Source organism: Haemaphysalis longicornis, unplaced genomic scaffold, assembly GCF_048455015.1.
Source record: "Haemaphysalis longicornis isolate Haplotype H1 unplaced genomic scaffold, Haemaphysalis longicornis Haplotype H1 scaffold_6, whole genome shotgun sequence".
In the NCBI taxonomy this organism is placed as follows: Eukaryota; Metazoa; Arthropoda; class Arachnida; order Ixodida; family Ixodidae; genus Haemaphysalis; species Haemaphysalis longicornis.
In genome coordinates, this window is record NW_027526407.1 from 89,001,908 (window position 1) to 89,023,679 (window position 21,772).

At 48.9% G+C, this 21,772-nt stretch overlaps 1 long non-coding RNA gene across 1 annotated transcript in view; it reads left to right on the forward strand.

Moving 5' to 3' along the window:
* Positions 1-21,681: 21,681 nt before the first annotated feature.
* The window catches only part of LOC144141749 (uncharacterized), a 35,019-nt gene continuing 34,928 nt past the window's right edge, over positions 21,682-21,772 (forward strand). Inside the window, exon 1 of the long non-coding RNA XR_013316688.1 lies at positions 21,682-21,771. This is a non-coding gene — a long non-coding RNA (uncharacterized LOC144141749). The remainder of the gene's footprint in view (position 21,772) is intronic.

Sequence of the window (21,772 nt, forward strand, 5' to 3'; positions counted from 1 at the left end):
ACCGCGCGACAGAATGGCACACATAGAAACAATGCGGCATGTGAGCTTAGCGATCCCTATTCATACAGATTTAAACAAGTTAGTTTAGTAAGTTTTAGAAGTGCGAGAAAGCTGAGGGAACTTTTATAATTGCTACTTATTAAAACCAGTGGCTACATTCGCCTCGTGTAACCCCTCTTAAAACTAAACCGAATTGCTTTCACCAATTTAGAAATTGGATACCCATTCGTTTTAAGAGGTGCGCAAAAGGTAGCGTTTCTCTAGTGGCTGGATGTTGTGTGTGGTTTGTGCATTTTCTTTTCCTGCCCTGTAAACTAATCCTCAACGTATGTTTGCTGTGCGACCACTTAATTCCCTCGGGTGCGGGTTACCCTGGAGGTGCTGTCGAACAAGTTAATCAAGCCCTGCTAAGGAAGCGCGCAATGGACGCGAAGCTGCGCCAAAACAGGCCCAATACAACCGTCGCTAAAGCAGAATGACAATGACGTACCGACTACGCCGTCGCCGGAGAGCAGCTTTTCCGTGCGGGGAAAGTCGGGTAAATTTACCGCGCCATCAACAGTGTGTTCAGTGAGTGAAACCATCCACCTTTGGTGCCCCCGCCCGCAGCTGCCTCCCCCGCGTTGGGAGTTTGTTGTCCCGTACTCCACGAAAGAACCGTTGGCTGGTAGAGGTAAATAGCTTTGCTTTAATACGGCGTGCGCTCGTGGGGCTTTGGTGGAATGAATCCCCTGAAAGCGGCTGGAATGCGTGGTGGCCGGGTTTCCGAGCTCTTGCCGTTAGATCTCCGCCGTTGCCGAGTGCCAGGCCCGTTCTGGTGGCCCCTTCAGTGCTGTTACGGTAAGCCCTGGTCATCCCGTTTGTGTTCTGAATATGCCTGGCGGCTTAGGTCCGAGCGGAGACATGGATTCATGCAAAGAACCCAAGGCCTGGCATGGGGTGTCTGCCACGCGACAAGTGCACCTGGCCAGCACTTCCCCAAGCGACCACCGTGCAACCTCGACACGTCAGCGGTCACTCCTCCTCCCCTCGTAGGCCCGAACTGCCATAGCAAGCACAATAACTTTTCGCGGGTCCCTTTAGCACCCATAACTGCCATGGGGGGATGGGGTCAGACATGGGTGGATGGTGTAAGTGACGAAATTCGAGCGTGCTGAGATACATGGTTTTACTTACCTGTACAGTAAGACTTACAGGTGTCAGCCTGGATTTACAACAACCCAAAGAGAACGGTGGGTTTAGAAATAGGTACTCAGACATGGATCACATCCATATCGCCAATCAAATAATAGAAAAATCCACAGAATACAATAAACCATTTTACACGGCCTCTAGAAACAACAAGAAAGCTTTTGATTCCGTACACACCGCTGGTGTGCTAGAAGCATTTAGACATCACGGAATAGAGGAGGCTGGCAAAAGACTTGCAGAACACATAAACAAGAAAGGCGCTGGTGAGATAATTCTTCACAAGCAAAGCGATAAATTTCCGATCCTAAAGGAAGTAAGACAGGGAGAAACTATCTCGCTAAAAGTCTTCGCAGCACGTCTGGAAGGTATACTACAAAAAGCTTGACTGCGAAAACACAGGGTTAGCGAGAAATGGGGAATACTTGAACCGTTTGATGTTTTCAGACAACGAAGTCTGGCTGAGTGATACGCAGAAACACCTGCACACAATTCTTGAGGAATTACAGTTACAAATCACGGACGTGGGGCTAAAAATAAGTATCAATATATTCTATATAGTTTGGAATAAGCATGCCGAAAGTGTCCTCTTCAGCTAAGAAAGTTAAACGCTAGAAGAAGTGATATAGCTACCTCGGACAGATGGTCAGTGCCAGCCGCAGCCGCGAGAGAGAAATCTGGCGCAGAATAGGTACGGGTTGAGGAGCACTCAAAAACCACTCCCAAATGACCAAAAGTAAGCTGACTGAAAAGAAAAAGTAAGCTGGAGAGTTGAAAAAGTAAGCTGAAAAGAAAAATACATAACCAGTCAATACTGCCGGTGACGACATACTGAGCATAGAATTGGTACCTTACCAAACAACTAGAAAACAAACTTAGGTCGGCTCAACGGGCCATGGAACGAATAATGGTAGGAGTGACACTCATGGACAAGAAATTAACTTCCTGGATCAGGGCACAAACTAGAGCAGATGGTGTCATAGTTCAAATAAAAGAAAATAAATGGGCTTTGGCTGTGCATGTACTGAGATGAACCAACAACAAGTAGACAATTACGGTAACAGAGCGGATACCAAGAGATCGGTCTAGAAGGAAGGGAAGGTCATTAAGTTGATAGAATAATGAAATAAATAAATTGGTGGGGAAACAGTGGACTAGAGCAGCGCAGGACAGGAGTTATAGGAGGTGGAAAAGAGAGGCCTTCATTCTTCAGTGAACCTGAGAAGGGTGACGATGATGATGATGGCAATGAAAAATGTCTCGAGCAGCTCACGCTGACGTCCTGAGTTTCCCCGACCTACTGAGATGGAAAGGGAGGCTTGGGAATACAGTCGTTGCATTGGTCTACGTGGAAAGCTAAGTTACTATTCGTGCTCGAGCTTCAAGTTTCCCGGACCTGCCTCAGCCGATCATTGGAGCACCCACCCGTTTTTCCGATAGATATGTTTCCGCAGGACAATGGGACTGAATACGCTACACACAGCGGACACGTCGTGAACTTTGCTGGTTTTTCTGGCAAAGGTCGGCTTTTTTCTGGGCACCAAAGATTTGCCAAAGATTTGGGAGCACATACCAGGTAGTTTACGGGGCACAAAACGCTAGGGTGACCCCAAATGTTTGCGCTACTTTCTTCAGCTTGTATGAAGTCCTAAGAAGGTGGGGATTACTTCCATCTTTTTCCTGTGATCTTCCTGTGAGCTTCGGCACTTTTCAGAAGGCTGTTCCACTTTCCTGCCCAAAGACTCGCCTTAATGCCATAAAAACGTAAAGAAAAACGAGACACTTCCAAACGTTCAACCTGTTCCGCAAGACTTTGTTGTATCACATGCTGATAACTTGTGTTTAGAGCGTTCGCAAAGCACAGGTTCCCTATACCCCGCGTTATTACCTCGAGTGCGCCGAACTCTGTGGCAAAAGCGCATTAGACCTCTGAGAAAGTCACCCGCCTGCAATGCAACAGTCTTGCAGAACCAGTTGAACGCTTGGTTTTCCTTGTCATTTTTTGCTGGAAGTAGGCGAATCTTTGACCATAAAAGTAAAAAAGCCTGCTTTAAGTCAAGCAGCCGAGAGGGAGATGGAAGAAAAAAGATGGAAGTGGTCCCCTATTTTCATGGCACTTCACATTAGCTGAGTAATAAGCCCGAAGATTTGAGGTCACCATGGGGTATTCTGTCCCCTTGTGAAATATCTGGTTTGTAGGAGCAGTAGAAACCGCCTCAAGCAGCACTGGGAACCGCCTTGTTATTTTGAGAGCCAGCAATGCGGACAAGCCATTTCTGGAATCTGTTTCAAGTGATTTACACAAGTAGCCGAGAGGAAGCTGCTACTGCTGAAGGACTTGGACCGAACGTATCTCTCTCGATATATATAGGTATATGGTTAGCAAGGTTGACACAAGTAAGGACGGCTCTGTCGACAGACTGGAGATGAGTTGCGGCATTTGTTCTCCCTGCCTTGAATGCTTTATAGACAACTCATGTAGACCATATGACGTAATGCATAATTGCAGAGTGCGTTTCATTGATGGAAACAAGCAAAGCCTCCAACATTGTTGACTCGCTATAGATATCCTTTCCCTGTTATCTTTGCTTCATATCTGCAGTAGTTCCTCCAGTAGCCATCCCTGAATTGAAAAGAAAAGTCGTCAAGTATTAGGCTAATGCTGCTAAGCTGTGTGCCACAATAGAAACAATCGGACTCCTTGAATTGACTATGGTCTTTGTATAGCTGCTGCAATTTTGTTCTTCATTTTTTGATAGTGTTTACGTATCCCGTTGGTCATTTCAGCAAGGGCCACCGCATATGCACGGAGATTTTTTCCGACCACTAACGATAGGTAGAAAACAGAACTTCATTTGCCGATAACGGACCAAAAATAAAGTGATGCTGCCACCGGAGATCCCGGAAAGGCCGCTCCGAGTGTGTTGCCATAAAGGCAGCTGTCAAAATAGTAATTGCTGGCTAGTGCTTTCTGCGGTCGCGCTATCACACTAAAAATCAGCCCTACGAATAATAAAGCATGAAAATCTCTTTGGAAGTATATGCCAACGATCTTCACCTCTTGCTCAGGAGCTAAAAAAGAAACTAACTGCTTTAGGTCTCACTCAAAGTGACTCCCTTTACACTTAGTGTGCAAACAAACGACGTCACTAAAATGTCTCCCTGAGGGGCGCTTTCATCTACCCTATTGACAACATTGGTCCAAGGCAAATGATGCATTGTAAGACAGAAAGTTACGGAATATTTCAGGTGTTAATAAAGCACACGATACCAAACTTGGATTGCGAAGCGCTGCTTATCTTAACTCAACGCCTCTGCGCGCGTCGTGTGGTGTTGTCAGTGACGTCAGACATTCCGCCATGGACTGCCACGAGCATGCTACGGAATGGTCAGCATCTGAAAAACTTTGAAGTGGAGCCGTTAGAATTAAATTTTTGGAGACATTTTATACCTATAGGGACACGGGAACCCTAGACGTGATAACTGACACTTTGTCCTCACTTTTTATATGGACACCCATTTTCGTACCTCTTGGTGATTTGACGCAAATAGTTTTAAAAGGTGCTACACAGTTGGAGGAAAACACGACAGGCCCCGCAAGGCTAGGTTCGTCTATGAGTAAGCACTCACTCACTCACTCACTCACTAATGTTATCGGTTCACACGCACAAGGAGCACTTACTAACCACACGGCGCAAATTTGAAAACTATCCGATACAAAAATATTGTATGGTCGGCTATAGAAAATAATTTTTATGCTGGTCTTTAGCTATTTGGCCCAATAATCTTTAGACTTTTCTATGGCGGTCTTCAGCGATTCGTATCGCCATTCCTATGGGTGTCTTTAGCTTCTTGTATAACCAGTACTACGGATGTCTTTAGATATTCTTATCGACATTCCTATAGGTGTCTTTAGCTTCTTCTATAGCGGGTTATATGGTTGTCTTTAGCTATTCGTATCGACATTCTTATGGGTGTCTTTAGCAAATTCTGTAGCCGGTTCTGTGGTTGTCTTTAGCTATTCGTATCGACATTCTTATGGTTGTCTTTAGCATCTTCTATAGCCGGTTCTGTGGTTGTCTATAGCTATTCGTATCGACATTCCTATGGGTGTCTTTAGCGTCTTCTAAAGCCGGTTCTGTGGTTGTGTTTAGCTATTCGTATCGAAATTCCTATGGGTGTCTTTAGCTTGTTTTATAGCCGGTTCTATGGCTGTCTTTAGCTCTTGTTTCGATATCGCTATGGCTATAGAAGAATCTGAAGACACCCATAGGAATTCGATAGGAATAGCTAAAGACAGCCATAGAAAAGTCTAAAGATAATTGGGCCAAATAGCTAAAGACAACCATAAGAAGGTTTTTCAATAGCCGACCATACAATATTTTTGCATGGGCTGCAGGCAGAAGAGAATCACCACTACTTGAAGCACAGCGACAGCAGCAGCCGCTGAGAAATTATTAGCACGCTGCCATGCCGGCATAGAGCCTTGCAGATCTCTAGAACTTCTCCTGTGGCACTTAGGTTGCGTGCCTAGCTGCATTCTGAAATATATGATCCGTGAACACTTCAGCGTTATAGGGGAGGGCGAGGTTGCGATTGCAAACACTTCGCCAGTTTTCATTTACAAAACTATCCCATACAAAAATATTGTATGGTCGGCTATAGAAAATAACACAGGCATTCAAGGAAAACAAAATGAAGCGTGTTTATTCATTCCATTGATTACATAAAGGGCTACTATAGTAGACGCTACTTCACCACCAGTAAACACTTGCTCACATACGCCGATCGAAAAACACAGCACACGCATCCCAACACTCTGGCTCACGCTCAAAGGGGCACTGACACAAAATTTTGAAGGCGAGATAACGTCGGAGATAGATTGGTGGGAACACATATACATCATCTGCAAAATATCAGCGGCGAATACAGCCTAGAACATAATTAAAATCAATTTTAAAGTGTGCGAAACGCAACCGAGCAGCCAGCAGAGGACCACGCGCAATTGTAAATAAACAACATCCAAACACGTCACGAGTTTGTGTTTGCCGCTTCCGCACTACCGGCGTTTTACGCGGGCTCGCCCGGCTCGCCGCTCCAATCGGAGGGCCGGAGGGCGGAGCTTCTGCTCTCGAGAACGAACGACCCGATCGTTGGCGGCGGAGGCGCCGTGATTTCGTCAGCTAATCGGGCAGCTGGCCGCGACCAAAGTTCTACAGCGATTCCAGGCACTCTGTTTCTATTACTGTTTATTACCATTGGATGCGAAAACGCGCCGGAGGCACGAAAAGCCAACTGAGCTAGCCGCACGGTCGCTGTGCAGGCGGCGGCCACGGCCGCGAAGTGGCACAGGCCGGCGCAGGTAGCTCGAGTGATAGTTTGTTACCGCTGCACGAAATTGTCCACAAGTCCCGACCATAGTGGCTTACATGAGAAAGGAGTTAATGATGCGATGTCGGGTTGCATTAAAAATTGTCATCTGCACCGCTTACGAGAGCGGCACTCGAATATCCGCCGCAGTGCTGAGCGAACACATCTGTAGGCGGACCTGTAGGCAGACCGGCCGGCTGCTCCCAGCGCGCGTCTTGCCACCCACCGTCTCGAGCGTCGCGCGTCGTTCTTTAGCCGCAGTAGCATTTGCACTCGCAGCGCCTGCGTCACATCCACGGTCGCTTTTTAATTAAGCGCCTCACGAGATCAGTACGTGGGGGCATTCGCAGAAACTGCCGTCGATGCGGATTCGACAGTGCTACGGCGGCTCTGCTCTGTGATATCCCTCCGACGGTCACGTGGTCAGCTTTGTTCACACAAAATCCACAAAATCCATCGTTTCACGGCACTCGCTGAAACCGAAACTGCGACTGGCCGCATTTAAAATCCCTCTAATTAAACAACCGTCGCACGCTGAAGCAAATGAGGTTTCTACAGGTTATAAGTAGGTCACTAGCTACTTATCGCAACGAAAAAAACAAGATGCCAAATTTTTGTGTCAGTGCCCCTTTAAGGGATTCGCTCGACAGCCACACTACGCGGCGCATTCCCCGCGAACGCCCGCTGACACAGCTGCAAGTACGGTGGCTAAAATGGAAATGCACTCTCAACAAAACAATGAAGACTGTCGCACACAATGCAATGATAAAAAAACGTTTTTCCAAGTAGCCTCAATTAGTTCCTTGTAAGTGTTCTCAGTTCTCGAAAAAATAATTGTGTTTGTCGCATCACCGCGGCCAAATCTTCACTTCTGTGTACGTTGCAATGGCAGGGTAGTTTAGAAAAATAGTCGTGAACACCAAAAAAAGTCCTGCATTTTTCGCACTATAGAGTCTCTTCAGTTCGTAAGAACACTAACCATGGAGTTTTGCATAAGGGGAAATTCCTGTCGCGGTATCGCAGGTATCCATTTTCGCATGGCCTCAAGTTGATGTTAAATTATTCGTGACACTGTCACCGTAAACACCAAAATTTACGACACCGAAAAGCGACACATTTTGTTGGCGTCACACCATCTACACGAGCACATTGCCGTCGAGTCGAAATTCCCAGCACCAGGCAATACGTGCCATGCCCGCGCCGCACATGAGCAAGGAGACGAAATGTAGCTGACTGAGTACATCCAGGTATAAGCAGGTCCATCGCGATAGCAAATAGTGCGGAGATACGTGCCCATCTTTCAACCTTTTTCTAACTTGTTCGCTGGTAATTATTTTTTTTGGTAAATACAGGATCGCTTAACGTTTTGTTTTCTTCATCCGAAAAAGCTGTATCTGTTCTCAGTACTCAGGGAAAATTGTCTGCCACTAGCATTGCTGCGCGCAGGAATACTAACACAGCGCGGGCCGCATGGCCGTGACCGTCGGTACCCATCGCCAAAACCAGTATTCCAAACAAACAGAAAATAAAACAGGAAGCCGGGGTGTCCCCTCTACCTTTTCATCGCTTCCCAGAATTTCCTCACCGCGCCTCCTTCGGTCGGGCGTGGGTCGCTCTCCCCCTTTCTCAATGACTAATCTGAAAGTGGGCTCCGCGGGAGAAAGAATGCGGTTGTTCGCATCTTCCACCATATATCTGAGAGAGCGTACCGAGGGGCGGGAAAGTTATTTCCAATCTGCTCCCACGCTGTGAGGGCCGGTTTCAGAGAAGCCCGTTTTTCACTTGACGGCGGCAGCCAAGGGCCGCACAGGAAGAATTCGCCGAAATTATACGTCTTCGGGTCAACGTTCATTTGCAAGCTTTCCCGACGCACAATGTCCAAAGTTGCAACCTGAATTTTAGCGTTCGTCAGTAGCTTCCTTTAATTGTACTTTTCCCGTATTGTTGGTATATTAAGTACCCACCCTAATGAACAAATACGTTCATACAACCGGCCGATCAACTTCATCATCGTTATCCAATCTTTTTGTAGATGTAGCTAGGTAAATCATGAGTATATGAATTTCGCGTCATAAATCATAATGAAACCAGCAGAATAGGATTTAATGGTTGCTCGAATCATACCTTTATAGGCTAACACTTTTCGATTAGCGGCTGGAGACTTGGAGCCTGATGTTACTATGTAGTTAGCTAAAGATGCCTTTATGGATGCAGGCTTGTAAGTTCTGCGCCAAACGTTTTCTCAATGCCGGCAAAATGTTGCTTAATTATCACACGTCTAAAGGTTTACAGTTCTATATTTTACTGTAACCAGCCACAGAAGTTTTTATGGCTGCCTTTCTTTAGCTTTAGAGCAAATTGCGTCCATTAGCTTGCAGAAGACAGCCGTATGGTTCCAAGTTTATAGACATAGAGCTAAACCACGGCTCATAGCCAGCCAAATGAGCTTTTACGGCTTTCTCTGCATAGCTTTAGGACGAATTATTTTCAATAGCTGGCAAAAGACAGCTGAATGGTTAGAAGTCTTAGAGCGAAACAACGGCCTATAGCCAGCTGACTGAGCTTTTATGGATTTCTCTCTAAAGCTTTAGGACGAACTCTTTTCAATAGCTGACAAAAGACAGCTGAATGGTTTTGAGTCTGTAGAGTTAGAGCTAAACAACAGCCCATAGCCAGCCAAAAGTGCTTTTGGGGCTGTCTCTCTTTAGCTTGATGACACATTTTTTTCCAAAAGCTGGCAAAAGATAGCTGAATGGTTTCAAGTCTGTAGACTTCAAGCTAAACAATGGTCTATAGCCAGCCAAAAGAGCTTTGGCGCGGCTGGTCTATAGAACTAAAGCCATACATATTTCTTTAGCTGGCTACATTAACCTTGTGACCCTATAGACTAAACACACTAGGATGTTCTATAATCGTCTAAAGAGAATTGTATGGTTTACAGTCTTTAGTGCAGGATCTATAAAAACTTCAATAGCTGGCTATAGCCTAATTTGTGCTTTTTTATGGGTGACCATAGAGACCCATTGGCGGCCATAGCTCACCATACATTTTTCAATAGATGCCTTAAGGCATTTTTGTATGGGATCACTGCAGGGCACATAGTTTTCGTTAACGGACGCTCCAGGTCTCAGTCGTGAAAGGCTACAAAAACCTTACTTCACTTGTTGAAGGGCATATGCCAGCCTGAACGGCTGTGAGGCCATTACCAGTGTTCATCGTCCTGCTTTGACTTATTTGGTTTGGGTACCTTCTTTGTTGTTGTTGTTGTTGTTCCTTCGGGAATGGCTTCCTCCCTTTGTTCTATGCCTTTTTTGAAGGTTTGAGGTTTCTTTTTTGCATTAAGGTTAACGTATGCATTAATAAATGACTCACAAGACATTGCGCTATCTGTGATGGACCCATAGCCGAAGGCCTGTGATTTTGCCTAATACGTAGCTTCTACGATTTCCTTCTTTGCTCTTCATTTTTTGTATTGTCATAGTTAACAGGGCAATTAGAGATCAGCTTCTTTAGTAGAACAGTATAGATCTAGCTAGATAGCCAGTAGCATCACTATGCCGACGGGTTCCGAAGTGTTAATGAAACAGCGAGGTGATTATGGAAAGAGTCACCCATCATGACATACAATTTCTTTTCCCTTAATCACCCTTTCCTGTAACGTATTTCCGGCTACTCAATCTTGAAAAGTAAAAGCAGGTGGGGATTCGGAGAGGTAAAAACTCGATTTTAAAAGAAGGAACAGACATCCTACGTATTGCTACGGATAAATACTGTCACGGGATGGCTATGCATCCTCTGAAAGGAATATAGACACAGGGGCATTGGCCCAGCATGGAAAGCTGGTGTGGTAAATGGTTGAGTGACGAGGAGGAAGAGGACGAACAATCTCGCTCTCTGGCTGCACCCACTTGAGACTGTGTGCTGCTGTGTTCCCCACCGCGCGATATTTTTCATTACCTACAATATAAAATTTTCCCCGTAACATCTTTTGGTGGAGGAGCCGGGTAACGTTCCAGCGCCACCGATCTCCGAAGAGGGTGTCACATCGGCTCATACGTGATTACTGCGAACACCTCGGGTACCGGGGGCACCCGAGGTGTTCGCAGTTCGAGGTGTTCGAGGTGTTCGAGGTGTTCCCGTTCTTAGTCATGGCGCAGCCCCGTGATCCTGGAAAATTCTCCGGTACCACTGACACCGACGTTGAAGACTGGATCAAACTGCTCGAACGAGTAAGTGCCCTGAACCGATGGGACCCAACTATCGTGCTCGCAAATGTTCCTTTCTGTCTGAATCGAGCAGCACTCAGATGGTATGAAACGAACGACGCAGACCTTTCTAGTTGGGACGCCGTCAAAGCAGGGCTCTGTGAGGTATTTGGAAAGAGCGTTGGCCGCAGCTTGCTGCGAAAAAACTGCTTGCGACACCTGCTCAGACATCGACCAAGCCGTACGTGGCATATATACAGGATGTTCTGTTCCGTTGCCACCGCGCAGATGACAAAATGAATGAAGAAAAAAAAGTCGGCCACGTACTGAAAGGAATCACTAATGATGCATCCAATCTGGTGGTTTGCAAGGAGTGCAACATGGTCGACGCTATGATCAAGGAATGCCGGCGCTTTGACAAGCCAAGAGCCGGTTATCACGACTCAGTTCGCACGGTTTCCGAATACCGCGGCTACTTTAACCTGCGAAGCAGCATTTTTGCCACTGCCTTCACTCCCGGCAACGTGCAGCATAGACAGTGGGCCTTATGAAAACGTGGTGACCAGGATAGTACAATGCGAACGCGAAGCCTTGGCTCCCGCACCCGTTCCGCCAAGTATGACGGACAGCAACATTCCAGCCATTTCTCTTATTCAAGCGGTTGTTCGGGAAGAATTCGCAAACATAAGATCCCATCCAGTCTGTTCGATGAGCCACCAAACGGTTCGACAAGCATCTCCCCGAGCCGTTTTCCGCAGCGTATATGTTTCTTCCCGCTATCGCAATCAAGCTGAGTGGCCAAAACCAGACGACCAGCCAATTTGCTTCAACTGCAGGGGTGTGGGACATGTTGTTCGCTGGTTTCAGTTACCTGGTGACAACTTCTCTCCTGACCGCTTCGACAGTACGTCCTGCCGCTTTACGTCTCGAAACCGACAGCAACCAGGTGACTCCGCCGCCACGTCGACGTCCCGATTCAACTGCTCGCTCTAATCGCACCGACGTTAGTCTCGCTCGCCGCAGTGTCGGAGACCCTCATCTCCGACCACCTCAAACTGCTACTCACCAGAAAACTAATGAATGCAGCTCTCTTCAACGCCAATACTCTTCTGACCCGGCCTACCACAGGCAATGTACTAGAAATTGAAGGTGACAGTACTCCTCTTAGTGCACTGATTGACACTGGGGCGACAATAACGCTGATAAGCTCAAATCTATGCTCTCGCCTTCGTAAGGTCCTGACGCTTGCCTCATCTCATGTCCGACTAGCTGATGGTGGAAAGCACGTAGTAGCTGGAATGTGTACGGCTGGTGTTACGACTGCTGGCCGTACTGTACCTGTTTTGTTTGCCGTATTAGAAAACTGCGCACATGACGTGATCATCGGCCTTCACTTCTTAGCGGACCATTCAGCGCTCATGGACTGTTCCACAGGTTTACTTAGCCTGGAGCTACCTAGTGCGCTTGTGGCAGATTACACTCATCCGACCGCTTGTGTTCAACAACGCACATCCGTCTCCTGCCTCAGGCCATCACGTATGTTTCGTTGGCAGCCCCTGGCCCTCTTGCTCATAGCGAGTATGTTATTACTCTAATGAATGAGGTTTTGCTGACACGAAATGTAACGCTTCCTCACACAGTCGTCTCGATCACTGGCAGGACACTGTCTCAGCCTATTCTAAACATCGGGTTTCATGCACAAGTATTACCGAAAGGAATCTCGCTTGCGTCAGTGCGCCCCTCACATGACTACGAAGTGTCAACTTTGGCCCCCACTCTCCCTGACAGTGAATTTATTCATACAGCTGGCCCTGCGTCCACTGAAAATATGATAATGATGCTGCGCCCGGACCTTTCGCAAGAGCAAGCCCGTGATCTTCGTCCCCTGCTGCTTTCTTACTCCGACATTTTTGACTTCCCTGATTGTTCTTTGGGACGAATGACAGCTGTAAAGCACGGTATCGACACTGGTGACTCTAGTGCCACTCACCAATGACCGTACCGCGTGTCGCATGCCGAGCGCGCCACCGTCTAAGTCGATTGTTGTTGTTGTTGTAAAATTTATTATGAATAGGACGGCACTAGGCCTGTTGCGGTGGGAGGGGGAAAAGGGAAGGGGGTTACGTGCGTCGCACTATGGAGGCTTCACACGCAAATGTCCACAGTGAGAGTAGAATTCTCTTGTGGTCGTGTGTTGGCCGGATCCAGTCCTCGTATGTTGATACAGATGACGGGCGATGTTTGTCACGTGCGTCCTTCAGTTCTTCACAGTCCCACACCAGGTGACGCATGTTGGCCGGCTGGGCGGCCAAGCACACACTACACTGGGGCGGCGAGAAAGGTGGCGGGTTCGGCTGCTTGGCGTACTTCTGTGCGTGGTTCCACCTTGCCACCACGTCCTCCGTGACGGCAAAGCCACTTCGTGCTTTCACCACGAACACTTGGGCGCCCCGGGGAAGACCTTTAGGTAGGGGATCCTCAAGGGGTGGTACGTGGGTCAGGAGCTCTTTGGACCTTTGAAGCTTGTTCCTTCTTCGCTTCTCTTCAGGGCTATGACTCAGGGCTTTGAGAGGAGTGAGCTCAAGCTGCGAGTGGTGGGGAGAGCGAGCCTCACTGGCCAGCTTGTGCACAGTCTCATTGCCCGTGTTGCCAGAGTGTCCGGGTACCCAGAGGACCTTGACATCAATATTTCTGTCCCGCTGTAGTTCGCGGCAAGTCTGCTTTATGGCATATTCCGTGGAGGTCACTCGCGGAGGTCCAACCAGGTTTTTGAGTGCCGTAGCACTGTCCGTTAAAACCCTGATCCGTCGTACTTCCTTGGTGCCATCTTTAGACAAGAATTCAATCACCCAGAGGAGGCTAAGGTGAATGGCTCGGAGTTCGAGTTCTGTGGTTGAGGGGGTCTCTTCTAGAAGGAACCTTTCTGAGCGGTGGGCCCAGTCCTCTCTTCTCGCTGCCATAGCTGCGATTCGGGTCTCGGGGTCCCATGAGCAGTCTGTATGGATGCGTAGCTCCTCCGGGTCAGGTTTATGTGCGTTAAGGGCCTGTGCTATTGTTTTTCGCTGCTGGGCGTATTTCTGTACGTTTGTCTTGCGCGATAGTGGCTTGAGGTCTGTTATTTGGATGTCTTGCCACGGAGGAATGTGGGGTGGAACATCTTCTAGTACGGCTTGCATCTGAGGGTCTTCATGTAGTAGGAGCCGCTGTCCTTGGAGAGTGTTCTGACGGCGGTCAGCCGCACCTTTCCGTCGATCATTTATTAGCTCCCGCAAAGGTGGGAGTCGCGCATAACGGTACAGTTCGTCGATGCGCGTGTGCCGTGGCAGGCCGGTCACTACTCGCAGAGCAGCTCTATACATCGTTTCGAGCTTTTCAGTTTGTGCTTTCGTCAGGCGGTAGCACAGAGCACCATACGTGGCGCGTGAGACGAGCACGGCCTGAACTAGAGTGCGGGCTACCTCCGACGTGGCTCCTCCAAATTTGCTTGCGAGTCGTTTGATAAGGTGGAGGAGTTTTTTCCATGTAGGCGCCAGTTGTCTTAACCATTCGGTTGCACCTCCCCGCTCCGCGATGGGTATACCGAGGATCCTGATCCAGCCTGCGTCTGGTCGCTTGAGTGGTCTCCCCTCTAGCGAAAGGGATACCTTGGCTCGTTCTTCAGGAGTGCCTCCGATCAGGATATACTGTGTCTTCTCGACCGACAGCTGCATGCCGGTATGCTTGAGGTATCGCTCCAGGGCGGAGAGTGCCCCCTGCAGTGCGGCCACAGCCAACTCCGTCTTTTTGTGGTCAGGGGCTTCAGTCCAGATGGTAATATCATCTGCGTACAGAGTAAAATGCACACCTGGAATTTTTGAGAGTTCTTGGGTGAGCCCACGCATAACCACATTGAAGAGCAAGGGCGAGAGAATCGACCCCTGTGGAACCCCAACGCAGTTCGTGAAGCTGGTTGGTTCTGTATGCCCAGAGCGAATCTCAAAGGTTCGATTTGCAAGGAAGCTTCTGATGAAGTTTAACATCCTCTTGCCGGGATACGCCTCATGAAGTTCCCGTAGAAGGGCCTGGTGAGTCACGGAATCAAACGCTTTCTTGAGGTCCACCGCAACGAGAATGCTCGGCTGGGAAAACCGGCGAGGGCTCAAGATTCTCCTTAAAAGAAAGAGGCTATCATGAGTGCAAAGATTTGGACGGAATCCAGTCTGATTTGGGTGAAAGTATTCTGACACTTCTTCCAGGTAGTGATTGAGCCTGTTTGTGCACATTCGTTCTATGAGTTTGCACACTGTGGAAGTCAAGGAAATCGGACGTAGATTAGGAGTCTCCGTGGGACGCTTACCCGACTTCGGTATTGGCGCCACTACGGCGTGTTTCATTGAAGGGGGCAGTTCACCACTAATCCAAATTGCATTGATGTCGTCAAGTAGGGCTTCCTTTTGAGCTGCGGGTAGGTTACGGAGCATTGTCCATGTGACCCCGTCTTTACCTGGGGCACTTTGGATCCGCACCTGTTCTAGGGCAGTGTAAAGTTCGGCGAGGGTGAAGGGCGTTTCCAGCTCGTTCGTTTCATCGACCGGCTCATTCTCGTATATATCGGGTGATGGGGGTTGTACGGGCTGAGGGAAAAATACGTTCGCTGCCTGTTTTTCAAACTCCTTCTGGGAGATCCCCTGAGTGAGGAGCACTGTTTCGACGACACCTTGCGTTTTACGTTTGTCACTGAGGGCGTGAAATGTACTCCAGAGTCTGCGGAGTCCCGTGTCCTTTCCGAAGGACGCACAGTGCTCCTCCCACCGTTGCCGAGTTAACTGTTTCGTGTGCCTTCTAATTTGAGCCGTTTTGTGTCTTATGCGGAGGAGGTCTTTGTATGCCTTGCCCCCTTGATGGTATTGGACTTGAAGTTGTTCTCGCGTTGCCCATAAGTTGAGTAGGTGCTTGTCTGGCGAGGGGGTCTCCACGTCCACAGTGACCGTAGTCGCTGCCCCCTTTGCTGCGTCGAGGATTCGAGTGACGAGGGAGCTCTCGTGAGCCTCCTCGACAAGCTCACGGAACTTATTCCAGTCTATGCAGGTCACTTGTCGGCGTTTCTTTTGAACGAGGCCACGAAGTTCCAGCCAAATTGGGTAGTGATCGCTGCTCCAGGGATCGCTATTGCAGCGCCACTGGCGAATCGTATTTTCAGTCGCCCACGTTAGGTCAGGGGTAGTGTTTCTTTGCCTTGAGTGAAGGGCGATGCGGGTTGGGTAGTCCAAGTCGTTAATGAGGTAAAGGTCGGCTTCATTTGCTTCGTCTTCGAGGTTCTGGCCACGAACCGTAGTGTTCTTATACCCCCAGGTGGTGCTCGCAGCATTGAAATCTCCACCTATTACAATTTCGTCGTTTGGAAACAAGGTCCTAATTCTGCTCATCCACTCGAAGCTGACTCTGCACCGCCGCCCAGTATCAGGGCGGACGTAGACGGAGATAATCAGCAACGTGCGCCCCTGCGCTATTCGAGTGCGCACGGCCACCACTTCTATAAATTCGGTACAGAACTCTTTCGTGTCTATTTGACAGTGCCTGACATCATTTCGGACATAGACCCCTGCCTGTGCGATAATTTCCTTTCTGCCCTCAACTGGTTCATGTACAATGCTTGGAGTGAAGTACCCTTTGTATCCACACAATCCTGGCCCTGTGCCACGCGTCTCCTGCAGGAGTATTGCGTAGGGTTTCTCTTCAGCTGTACGTAATCTTTCACTGAGTTCGGCAGCGTTAGCTTGGAGGCTTCTGCAGTTCCATTGTAACAGTTGGATGTTATTCGAAGCCATGCTGAATGGAAGAGGCTGTGGAAGCAGGGCCTGTTGGCGGGGTCAGTTGAGTGAGTTGGCAATATTCAGCCATCAATGTGGGTAGTTGCGTGCGTAGTGTTTTAATCACTATCTCCTCGATTTCACTCCTGACGCCGGAAGCATCTGGGGTCGCTTGAGTTACGGGTGTGGATAGCCTTATGGGCGCCGTGACTGGGACTGACGCCGCCGCTGTGCTAGCAGTGTTTGCCTGCGCCGCCGCTGCTCTTCAGCCTGGCGTTGCCGTTGGCATGCCTCTTCCTTTTCAGCTTCTTCATTGTCTCGTAGTTCTAACTTTAGACAGTCGAGCTCACGTTGGAGGTCCTGTATGCGCTGACGAAGCTCAGCCGATGTTGCTTTCTTCTTCTTTGTCTTGACACTGTCGTTCTTTGTGGAACCTATGTCAGGTTGGTTACCACGAGGCGGCGCTTTGAAGCTAACGGTCTTGACCGGGCCGGGGCTGACGCCTCTGACGGCAGTACCAGCAGTTGCGGGTGCAGGCAACGGGGGAAATTCGATAAAATGTTGAAAAAGGATATCATTGAACCATCCTGCAGTCTCTAGGCCTCTCTTGTGGTGTAAGTATAGAAAAAAGAGGGCACTTGGCGCTATTGCGTCGACTACCGCCACCTCTGCAAAACCACGACGAAGGATGTGTATCAGCTGCCCCGCATCGATGCTTCCCTCGATTGTCTACTTGGTTCCCAATGCGTTTATTCTTTTGACCTCAGTTCCGGTTAATGGCAGATTTCTGTAGATGACCCGAGGAAAAAAAAAACGCTTTTGTCACCCATTATGGACTGTACCAGTTCAAAGTAATGCGTTAGGTTTGTGCAATGCGGCTGCAACATTCGAGCGCATGATGGACTCTCTTCTTCGAGTATTCAAATGGTTCACGTGTTTGTACTACCCGGACGACGTTATAGTCTTTTCGCCCTCATTTGCTTCCCATCTTACCCACCTGTCTGATATCCTCGAACTTTTCCGCCAATCCGGCCTTCAGTTAAAACCTACCAAATGTCACTTCGGCCAGCGCCGCATAAACATTCTCGGGTATCTTGTTGACGCGCAAGGTCTTCAGCCTGACCCTGATAAAGCCAAAGCCGTGAAGCAGTTCACTGTGCCACGCTCTATGCCCGACATTCGCGGCTTTGTTGGCCTTCGTTCCTACTTCCGTAGGTTCATAAAAGGCTTTGCAAAAATCGGCAAACCTCTCACTGATCTACTGAAGAAGAATGCCACGTTTTTGTGGGCCCGTGAGCAGGCTGAGGCATTTGACGCATTAATGTCCCGGATGACATGTGCCGCTGCGTTAGCCCACTTCGATGTCACCGCTCCCACCTAAACTCTCACTGATGCCAGTGAACGTGGAAGTGTAGCCATTCTTAGCCAAAGACAAGCCGGATATGACCGTCATTGCATACGCAAGCCGCCTTCTTTCGGCATCTGAATGCATTTACTCCATCACTGAGAGAGGATGCCTTGCTCCAGTTTGGCCGTGGCTAACTTTGGTTCCTACTTGTAAGGCCACAATTTCTCGGTAATAACTGACCACCATGCTCTCTTCTGGTTGTCGTCACTCATAGACCCAACGGGAAGCCTGGGTCGCGGAGCTTTGCGGCGTCAGGAGTTCTCCTATTCTGTCATATTGAAGTCTGGTCGCCTGCATCAGGATGCTGACTGCTTATTCGGTACCGCATAGATAAACCTGACCCAGATCCTGCTGCTAAGCCCGCCATAATGTCTCTTTCGACCCTCACCACGTTCGGGGACGAACGACGGCGGGATCCTCGTCTGCGCTCTGTTAATGAGAGCCTTATTTCTCTACCTTCTGCGCCTTCACTTCGCATGTTCACACTGAAAGAAGGAATTCTGTATCGTCTGAACCTTCTTCCTGACGGCCCTGTATTATTACTTGCTATTCCTGAGCACTTTCGTCTGGACGTTCTCCTAGAACTTCATAACCTCCCAACTGCTGGTCACCTCGGTGTTTCCAGCACCTAGGATCGCATCAGACACCGCTTCTTCGGGCACGGCCTTTACCGATCTGTGCAGAAGTATATGCACTCCTGCGACCTCTGCCAACGACGCAAAACGCCCAAAACTCCTCCAGCTGAGATTCTTCAACCATTGGACATACCAAGCGAACCAGTCCTACGCGTTGGGTTAGGCTTGCTCGGTCCATTTCCCCAATCCACATCCGGCAATAATTAGATAGCCGTCGCCACCGACTATGTCACGCTTGATGCAAAAACACGGGCCCTTCCTACGAGCTGCGCTAATGACGCTGCCAATTTTCTGCTTCGTGACGTTATCCTTCTTCACAGGGCTCCACGACAGCTCCTTAGAGATTGTGGCCGCTCCTTTCTATCGCAAGCTATTGCCAACAATCTTCGCTCCTGCTCCACCCATCACAAGATCACCACTGCCTACACTAAGGGTTGCAGGCGCCAGTGATGCTGCAGAGTCGAACGCGCGGGAAGCAGCGGTTCCGTGAAGGGCACATGAAGGGCTTTATGGCATCAGCCTGTCAACAGCAGGCGGTCTTTAGATCATGCCGCCTGCGTGGAGACGAATTGTTTTGAGCCTCGGCTGGGCTGTGACGTTGTTCTGAACGGCCAGTTGCAAAGCACAGTACGAGCGTGGGAAAGCGTGGGTCGGATGCTCGTTGCGCTTTCTGTGGACGGGCGGCGGTTGTTTCGGGGGCCGCGTGCGCGCGCGTTTAGCAAGAGGGATGGTTGTAAAACCAAGTGGCCCGACGTGCTTCTGATAACGGGGTAGCAAGGGGCTGTCAACTGTGCTTGGACGGCGGCCTATTTGCGGCGGTTGTTCTGCCTTTGTTGGCTCGCGTGCACAGAAAGGAAACGCGAAGATGGTTTGTTTGGAATGCGACGCCGCGGGGTACGCGCGTCCCATACGGTTTCTGCCGAGGATCGCCTGTCAATGGCGGGGAGCCTCGAGGGCGCGCTGCGTTCGTTAAGGGGAACGGATACCGGTCACCCCGGGTTTGTGGTTACGGTCCAACTTTGGACAAGGCGTTATACGCGTAAAGTGCTGGCGTGGAAACGGGCAACACAGGCCCCGTTCGTAAAAGCTTGCCCCGGGCGCTTGCATGTGTTTCCTCGTGTCTTTGAGTGTTTGTTGTATTTGTATGGTTTGCTTTGATCTCTTCCTTTTTTTCTGGTGGGACAGAGTGACCAGCCTTTCAGTGTTACGAGGGGCGTTGCCCGCCGCGGTGTAGGCCCGTATTTGGTGATACATCCAATCAGGTCACCAGGAGATACTGATTGGCCTCGGTATCGGGGGTGGAGCCTGAGTAACCCATCAAAAGCACGAGACACGAGGTCTCGGAGTCGAATCCTAACAATTTAATGTGCTATGCACGGCCGGCGTATTGTCGGGCTGGCCAGGCTCGGCTAGGGAGGATCTCACCACTTGGGTAGTCTTAGGTCAGGGTCTGTCGCTTAAGGGGGTGCCGCGTGCACAAAGTCTTAGGTGACCAAAAATCTCACTTTATTTCTTACTTTGATATGTTTACCTTCAGTCTGTAAATATTCTGTATTGTCTTCTGTTTAAATATACAGTTTTTAAAAACCCTCGCCAACTATCGTCGTCGAGTCAACAGTGCCGCAACCATCAGGCACCAAGGCAGATCATCAATCAACAACAGCGAACCATCCTTTACTCGTACCGTCTTCAAACTAATGACCTGATGGAAACACTTAACCGTTCAATCACCGACATGCTGTCCACGTACGTCTACACAGAACACCGCGACTGGGACGTAACATTGCCCTACTTTACGTCTGCCTACAATTCGTCGCGTCACGACACTGCTGGCTACTCTCCCTTTTATCTACTTTTCGTCCGCGAACCAGCATTACCACTGACACAGTCTCACGGCGTCATTTACACACGGCCGACTGTGCCCGCACCCCCATAGCTCGTGCTGATCACGCCCCTCAAGTTCCTCGTACCCGCCTCTGCTCATCCCAACAGTCTCAGAAGACACATTATGAGAGTTGGCACCAAGATAGCCCCTTTACACTTTGGTCACTTGCACTCCCTTGGTCGCCCTTACGCCGTGCTGGCCTTTGTGAAAAACTTTTGTCCCCGTATTCTGGGCTTGATCGTATACTCCGTGAAGTTACACCCGTAACCTGACACGTCACGCCACATTCGTACGGACGTAGCGCATGTCTCGCGTCTGAAGCCCTATCACCAAACTTCCGCACCAGGCTCATGAGCACCGAGACGGTGTTTTTACGGGCGGCGGTTATATGACGTGATGGGTATGCACCCTCTGAAACGAATGTAGACATCGAGGGATTTGCCCCGGCACGTACAGCTGGTTTGGTGAACGGTTGAGTGACGAGCACTCAACCGGTCTCTGATTGCACCCACTTGAGAATGTGTGCTGCTGTGCTCCGCACCATGCGACATTTTGAAGTGCTTGCAATATACCATTCTCCCCGTAACAATAATTTCACGTTGATAGCCATCCCTCAAAACATTTTAGTATATAATTATTCCAAATGGCCCGGCCCGTTTAGTGAAGGTCACTATGATCAAAAATCATATTCATCAGCAATCAATAGGCTATCGGTTGAAACCTGCCTCGCACCCGGAAAAGCTTGGCTACGATTGAATACCCAGTACTCGGCTCACTAAGAGAAGCTATTAAAATTGAAGACTGTTCAAGCCAAGTGTTTTGATCAGTCATTGCCAAGTTCTTTCAGGCACGTCGTTAAATCGCGCACACGTTTTTCGTATAAACGTGTCTAAACCAGAACGGAACTTTTGTGATAGCCAATGGAATCTCTTATCTGGGGCAATGTTTTAACCCCAGCATTTCTAGCTACTGCCGTCCTAGAGGGGCATTAATTGAAGCAGCGTTTCAACAAAAGCAAACCAGACTTTTTGAAAAGGTCACTTCAAAACAAATGCTAACAACCGCTATTTATCATCCAGCGTACAAACATCTGTTGGAGGAAAACAATAAAAATTTGAGTAGGTTTGGGACTACTACATTTTTAAGTTTCGGTAGGTATGTATATATAAAGGCAACCATTTCTCATAGAGCTAAGACAAAACGTTTTTCTAAATGATGACCCGAGACAAGGCAGCAATTATATTTCTGGCAGTTTTGTTTACGGGAGTAATTCTAGTCGCGACTGCACTGGG